Genomic DNA, 8,209 nt, shown 5'->3' with positions numbered 1-8,209 from the left:
GTTAAATAGAAAAAATTACTGCTAAAAGCGAGAAAAGGAAAAAAATGCTGTGAAGGAGTTGTAGGTCAATTTTCCTGCTTTTTCCAAGAAAAAGGCTGTTTATTTGCCCCAAACGATTACCCATAGCATGGAAAAAACAAATCAAGGAAAGATAAATAAAAGTTTTGCAACTATTATTATTGCGCGAAAAATTACGCGTATTGTATGATAAACATTACGCCAAATTGCGTATTCGAAAGAAGCCAATCTGAATAAGATATTGCATCAGAAAAAATCCGTATTGTAGAATTGATAATGCAGGTTCAACGAAACTGCTTGACATTGAAACTTTCATATTGGGTGTTCAATTAGTTTGCAGAGTTTAGGGGCTAATCTTAAGCATATTGACTACGGAAACAAAAGGAACAAACTTGAGCGATGTAAGTTGGATTGGAATTTGTCTTGGTTTGTTAAGTAAACAAATTAGAGACTAGCTTTGCAAAGTGATCAAGTTATCAGAAATAGTCAGAAGGAATTTGAGGTCAATTTTTCTGCATTTTTCCAAGAAAAAGGCTGTTTATTTGCGCCAAACCATTACCCATAGCATGGGAAATAGAAATCAAGGAAAGACAAATAAAATTTTGCAACTATCATTATTGCGCGAAAAATAAAGCGTATTGTATTTAAAAATTACACCAATTGTTTTTGTTTTGCGATTTGTTGGAGCACGGACTTTTAATGAACAAGAACTGAAACTTTTATGATGTAATTCAAGATTTGTTTGGCTTCTAAACATAACAACCAAATGAACCGGGTTCCCACAACAAATTTAAGCAGAACAGAGTACTGGTTGAAGGACATGCAGGAAGAAATGAAAAGAGAAAGAAAAAGAATCGAAGAATGTTTCATTTCTATTGCAATAGTTTTTTTGATCCAAGCCCGGTAATTCTAATGGGTGAAAGACTTTGTGTAATATTACAGAAGCGGTTTTGTATTTATGGTAGAAATTTGGTACAGATTGAGGGAGTTAACTCAAGTCATTATTGGATCTCTCATTTCCAAATTTTTTCAGCCTGGTCGAATTTATCATGGAAAGTTTGGGAAAATCAAAGTGTCTACATGATACCGGAGCCAGGAAAAGGTAAAATTTCTATAATTTTGGTAGTTGTACAGGGGTGGTAATCATTATTGTCAAGAAAAAGCAGTAGTTAAAGTATTGGAAGTTCAAAAAAAATTAAGCCTGAATTTTTAGTAGAAATTATGAGATTTGAAAGAAGTTTGACAATTGAGGTGCATAGAGGGGACAAATTATTTGTTGGAACACTCAAAAAAATTACTTGTTAGACAAATTAAATGTTAGAACACAAATTACTTGTTAGTGCATAGAGAGGACAAATTCCTCGTTAGAACAGTCATTACTGCTCAGAATCAGTTGAAACAAACGGAATAATGTAAGGGTTGTTTGAAATGAATTCTGAACGCAAGAAACTAATTAGTTAGAAAAATAGGCGTCCATAACTTTGCTAGCCCCCTTCAAGTCCTCGAAACCCTTTTTCCTCAAGTCCGATGGACATCAGATTTTAACTGGTGACTCTCTGGACAATTGCATATGCATTGAGAAAAACAACAGGTTTTTTCCAGTACCTTAACGTGTTCTTTTGGCCTTTGAAAAACAAACAAAGTTAAAGAGGTTAAATGATTTTTTTGCCTTCTATGAAAGAAACATTACTTTTACCAGAGTCAAAAAAATCAACCAAAAAGATTTTCCAAACGTGAAGAGCACAAATTAGTTAACATTCAATTTCAAAGCTTTAATGCTGAAGAATATTACACAAAAGATATTGAACAAAAATCTAATTTTCCTTCATTTTTCCATCATTGTGATCATACGAAGAACAGTAAAAGATTGACTAAAAACAAACATTGCTAGGTTTCCAGGGAACAAAAGTATTAATAGGCTAAATCAGAGAAGCAACAGTAGCAAGGAAAGGATGAAACAGAATGCATGTACTTTTATAAGAACTGTCGAACATGAAACATAACTTGAGCTTCATCTTGAGCAAACATTTAATTAAGATAAACTACGGCTTTTGACTGAATTTCTACGCCCACGATTGCACTTATACGTTTCGTCAAAATGTTCTAAAACGAACGACACATTACGTTTTGCTGATAAAAATAGAAAAGGCTGAGCACCCTTAAGCACAAGAGAAACCGCCAGACGCGAGAGAGCTAATCTGAGAGAAAGACTTACGAGGCTGAGAAACAGCGAAATTTCAGTCAAAATTGAGAGAGAAAGCTCAAGTGGAGCAGTTGGTTCTCAGAGTGAGAAAATAGTAGTCGTTTAGTGAGTTCTTTGCGGAAAAAAACTTGCGGAGTTTCGCAGCTGCAGTGAGTGAAACTGCAAAGTTAATCAGAATTGGTGGTTACGAAGATTATAATTTTCTGGCCAGTAACATAGCTACTGGGAGGCAGAACTTAATTTAGTTATTTGGGATCGGAAGTAAACTGACGGATTTTTGGATAATTGCGGAGAGAGTGATTGAATTGGTTTGATTTAGTGTGAACCACTAAATAATTTTGATAGAAAAATTCCTTTTGATTGTTAAACTTAGTCAATTAACTCCCTCTAGCTATAACATTACTTGTTGTTTGTGTGACATATTTTGTTTATTAATTCAATTATCCAGAGTGAAGTTGTCAAGCAGCCGAGAGAGCAACAATTTTTTTGGGGGACAACACAGTACACTCCCTACAACAAGACGAACTACTAAATAAATCTTTCGGAATTTTGATAGGGTTTTGGGCGCTAGTCAGTCCCCAACTAGAAGCCTTCTAACGACAAAAATGCAAAATTCTACACCACTGTAACCGATTTGCAGTACGCTTACAGTCAACTAATTTGCATCCAGAAACGGGTTCTCACACTTATTTTGGATATACAAAGTGGACTGGTACAAGCAGAGTCGAAACACTTTTTATGGACTGATATACATGACAGCAGAAGTTGAAAAAGCCACAGATCACAAAATAAATGTGTTAAACAAAACTTATTGCTGTCTAGATGAGAATTTTATTAGCCGCAAAGATAAATTCGACGACCATACTGAAATAATTCGTAAACATGTTACAAAACCTAATGACAAAAACATAAGAACACATCCAGTTAAAATTTCATCAAGCAGAATTTAAAACTAAAAGTTGTTTAACATTATTAAGTGTTCAACCACTGAGCGATCAAATGGATTCTATGTGTGCAGACGAGTCTTCAACAACAATAAAGAAACTTCTTTCTTTCAAAGAAGCGGACCATCATATTGGAACGTTTATCGAAAGCACGCCCCAATATTGTCAAACTTTTGAGATGCCTGCTAAACAAAACAGGACAATTCATCTGGAGGGAGTTTATAAAAAAATCAGGTGATAAAATAGAAGATAAAATAGAAGATATCAATAGCAACGGAAAACCAGCTCTTCAACCAAACCTTGAACCCTGAAAATAAATGTGATGCATCTCGAAAAGGACGGAGTGCTTCTCTTGAGCATCTCTCTGGCTCATGAACCACAAAATCTTGAAAACTATCGACAAATAGCACTCGCATTGCATTTATTCGATAGCGTTGAAAAGATTTACAGTGTAAACAAAAGTTAAGTTGTTAGGATTTTGTGTTCTGAAAATGCCAAAAGTTACTTTTATGGTTGCACCTTTCAACTGTTTACTGATCATAGAGCACTATTTTCTATTATGAAAGAACACAGATTCAATATTAATTTCTAACCTGTGTAATTGTTGGACTCTTTATTTTTCATTCCACTTTTGATAATCTACCAGTTTCAAAAATTGCCTAAAGAGAATACACTTAACGGTAGCCGCAACCGAACGCTGACAAAAAATATCATCAGTCGACGAGGAATTTATCGGGTCAACGTCGGAGGCTGCAAATTCAACGCAAAACGCTTCCTATCAACGGCTTCAAATTATGCGGGTTCCATCTCCTAAAGCACAACGCATAAAAAAAAAATCCAAATTTAACTCCGAAAATTGATTTCACCGCAAATTAAATCTTCAGTCAGTAACTACAAAGTAGTAAACAGTAATTAATGATGTATTTTAAAAAAAATCCCAAATGAACGAAAATACAAGCATCAGTCAGTAACAAAATAGTTAAAGAAATTCCATTCGGAGTCAATTGCATTCCAATTACAATTCTTTTGCAGTTCATTATGTAAATAAAAATTTACATTGTCGAGTGGCTTTTGACGAAAAAACTCTCTGAATAAAAAACAGGCAACACCATCTAAAGGTAGCTTTGAAGATGAGGCGGGGTCATCACAACCCCACAGAGACAACTTCCAACACAAAAAAGCCTCTACAATGCTGAGTTACATTTTGCATCATCTGAGATGCTTAGGAAGACACTGTTAGCGATCCGCAAAACTACGGAAAGGGAATGCCTTTTGATGGTTAACGAGGTACGAAGTAAGCAAATAGTGCGATACATACGCAGCTATTTGCGGGCCCTAATTGTAATATCTGGTTGTGTATTTCTTTATGACAAAGTTTCAAAACCCAACGCAATGAAAGATCCGTAGGCGAGTCATGCATTGCGGCTTTAGGTGAGTCCCGACATCTTAGCCAACGCATAAAGTGCAACCACTGATCAAAATCAAATAAAAATCAAAAATAAAATAAACGGTGTCTATCTCCTTCGCAAATAAAACCAACGAATCAAACTCTGCAAAGTTCCCTAATGAAAAAAAAAATTGTCGAAGTTGGATTCGGCCGAACACATTCAAAATGAAATAGTCTAAAAAGAATTTTCAAAATTTTTTGCATATATTGCGTTTCAAAATTTTCCACCGCAGACGTTTTTGAACACGCTAATGGACATAAAAAAAGAAAATTTCTTCAGAACTTAATTGTCCTTCAAGACCTTAAACGAACAGTTAGATCATGTCAAGTGTGCATCCAAATTGGTCAGCAAGGTAGGTAAACATTTTGTAAACATCACAATAATAATATAATTGAGGCGCCACTACACGACCAAAGTTCAATATGATTATTTGAAAAGCTCACGCAAACAATTAACATAAGAATATATAAGAAGAGCAGCGCGAAATCGATTTATTTTGGAAAATTGCCAACTCAAACATTTATCAATTTAGAATATGCAAAAAAGAATTAATTCGCTTGTAAACATTTGAAGCGCATTTGGGACGCAGTTCTAACCCATTTTAACTCAATATAAGTATACTGAGGTCATTCAAAAATTTATAATATAGAAAAATTTTCATCAAACATTTTGATCGGGAAACAGTACCGTTGAAATCAAAAGCTGAGCGAAAAAAAATGGAGGACCATTCGAGCATTGATACGCAGCAGGGGGAAATAAAGCGAGTCGAGAATATAACTCTCGAAATAAAAGTGATCTGCAAGGCCAATCACGAGTAGTAACTCATCACTCAGACCCTTGACAACTTTTACATCGAATTGAAAACTTCTTTCAACTGAAACAGGCACCAGAAGTTACCCAAAAGCAGTATGGCGATTAGAAGCTTGACTGTATGAAGTACTCGCACTTGAATCTTCGGGGAAAAATGACGATCACACGTCAATTATTAAGAAATAGGGACGCAAGGGTTTCACGATATGCAATTTGGATTTGTAGAAACCCGCCCAGGTTTTGGGTGCGCGTCGCTAGACCCTTCAGATCAGACCATTTGGGTCGCACACTGGTGGCGTGGTGCGACCTAAAATGCATCGTTTCGAAAACGCCTGAATCGCACGATGGTCTGGACGATGATCGCGCTACAGTCTGTTCAGAGGGCAAAGTCGCACTACAGTCTGATCATAGGCCGCACGAAAATCTGGACAATGGTCGCACTACGGTCTGATCAGATTCCAAAGTCTGGAAATAAGTTGCCCAAAAGCAGAGCTGCAGGTGACCAAGAGCCTTAGCTGACCATATTTATTTGACTGCAGTTTTTTATCGCTGTTTCTGATGACTCAAATAATAATTGAAGACAAAAATTTTGGGTCGCACCAGAGTCGCGCGAAATATTTGGGTCGCACGATAATCTGATCAGAGGGATTTGTGTCGTATGGTGGTCTGATCAGAGGTCTTTTGGGTCGCACTATGGTCGCACAATTTCTTTGGTAGCACTACGGTGTTATCAGAGGGCTTTGGGTCGCACGATGGTCTGATAAGAGGGCAAAAAGTCTGGGGACAGGGCCGATCAGTGCGGTCTAGGGTCGCGCACCTAAACCTGGGCGGCAAAGCTTCGGCTTGAAGAAAGACTCTTACTGAAACTTGAAAACGTCAACGGATTTAATTAACTGGGAAAACAACGGAGGAGAAGATTTGAAAAATATGCAAAACACAGGAGTCATGGTTGAAAAAACTATTCGAACAAAACATTGCGCGTTGCAAGCCCGTGTTGAGAATTTCGTTGGATTCAAGTATAAGATATCTTCGCTCCGATCAAAGCCCTTACGTTTTTTTCTCCTCTTGATCGGTTTTGATCGATATTTAAACGTAAGAGTTTCCAGTTTTTGCCGTTCTAAGAATCTTAAAGAAATGACAATCCCTGTCAGGATTCGAAGCTTCGATCCCTGAGTTACTATCCACCTTCTCTTCCATTGCACAACCTAGTCACTTAGTTTTAATCTACTTCTTTTATATTTTAAACAAATTGAGACTGACAATACCGACAAAAACGACGATAATCGACACCTCTTACATCAAAAACCGACAACACAGACTAAAACTACACTAATCGACACTTCTTACATCAAATACTGACGAAAACGACTATTATCGACATTTCCTACATAAAAAACCGACGAAATCTACACAATTCGACGAAAAAGGACGCTTCTTGCGTCGATTTCGTCGCATTTTCTCAACCCGTGAGTATGTCTCCCCAAAATGTTTGAAAGTGATCAATTATTCAAGACGCCAATTCCAACCCGTAATTAACCACCGTCATTTCCAACTCAAAAATATTCACACAATTTCTGCTCAATTCCGATTCCTCCTCAGAAAATAGAATCAAATTTCGAATAAGGTAAAAAAAGCTTCTGGACAAAGTGAAAGGCAATGATCTTCCAGTCCAATTACAGAATTCCATGTCCTAAGCAAGTCAAAGGGAACTGCCTCCCCAATACTGCAAGGACCATCTGCCAATGAACCACCCTCTCGACATATACTTCGACAGTTTGTAAAAGAGAAACAACGCATATATGGTATCTTACTTACCATAAAATAGACTATATTTTTTGCCCTTAAATTATCAGCTTCTCCATAAAAAGGAAAAATCACCAAATTTCTTACAAAAATTCACCGCATTCACCCCATTTCTTGCAAAAATTCACCCAAAAACCTCGACCCTGGAAAGCTAACCTCTGACTTGTTCAACTTTGTTGCTCGACTTTCACAATATGAGCCAAATTGCTTCTGAAAAAATTCATTGAATATTTTAAATGCCTATTTTGCTCTTCATGGCGTATTATCAAAATTGAGCTGCTGAAACATTTAACATATTATTTAAGATATAGAAAGATGCGAATACGATCAGTTTATTTTTCCGCCGTCAAGGTACAGTTGATTTTCAATAAAAACAAGATAGTGACAGTTTTTTTCATCACAATTAATGTGGATCGGCGCTTTTCAGAAATACTTACAGAAACTTTATCGCATAGATCTGATAAAAATCTTATCAAAAAGATGAGCCATAGCTTACCGAATGTTTATCTTGCAAAATCTCTTCTGATTCTTATATAATCTTACACGATGAACATTTTTTGTCAGGCCAAATTTTTATCGCGTAAGGTCTTATAATGCAAATTTTTTTTCTTATAAGATCAGACAAAAGTGAACGTTTTTCGTGTAAGATCTTATCAGAACTGATAAAACTTTTTCATCGTGTAAGACCTGATAAATCGTCTTGCAAAGTCTTAGTCAGGCGACGCATAATCTTAGAAGTATTTTTAAGACGTTTTTGTAAGATCTTACACGATAAAAATTCTCAAATGTCTGGGGGCGTTAAAAACAGTTCCCCCTGTTTCTTTTTAACACTACATTCCAAGGAATATTTAATGAAAACTTTCATTATGTAATTCCGAAATTGAAAAACTACATCGGAATATACAGCTGTTAAATTGTGTAATACAGAACCTGAAGTCAGGCTGAGGAAGCGGCTAGCTTTGATGCAAAAAACGGGAGCATAT

The sequence above is a fragment of the Convolutriloba macropyga genome, chromosome 12 (assembly GCF_964194025.1).
Source record: "Convolutriloba macropyga chromosome 12, txConMacr16.3, whole genome shotgun sequence".
Classification (NCBI taxonomy): Eukaryota; Metazoa; Xenacoelomorpha; order Acoela; family Convolutidae; genus Convolutriloba; species Convolutriloba macropyga.
This window is presented reverse-complemented; position numbering follows the sequence as displayed.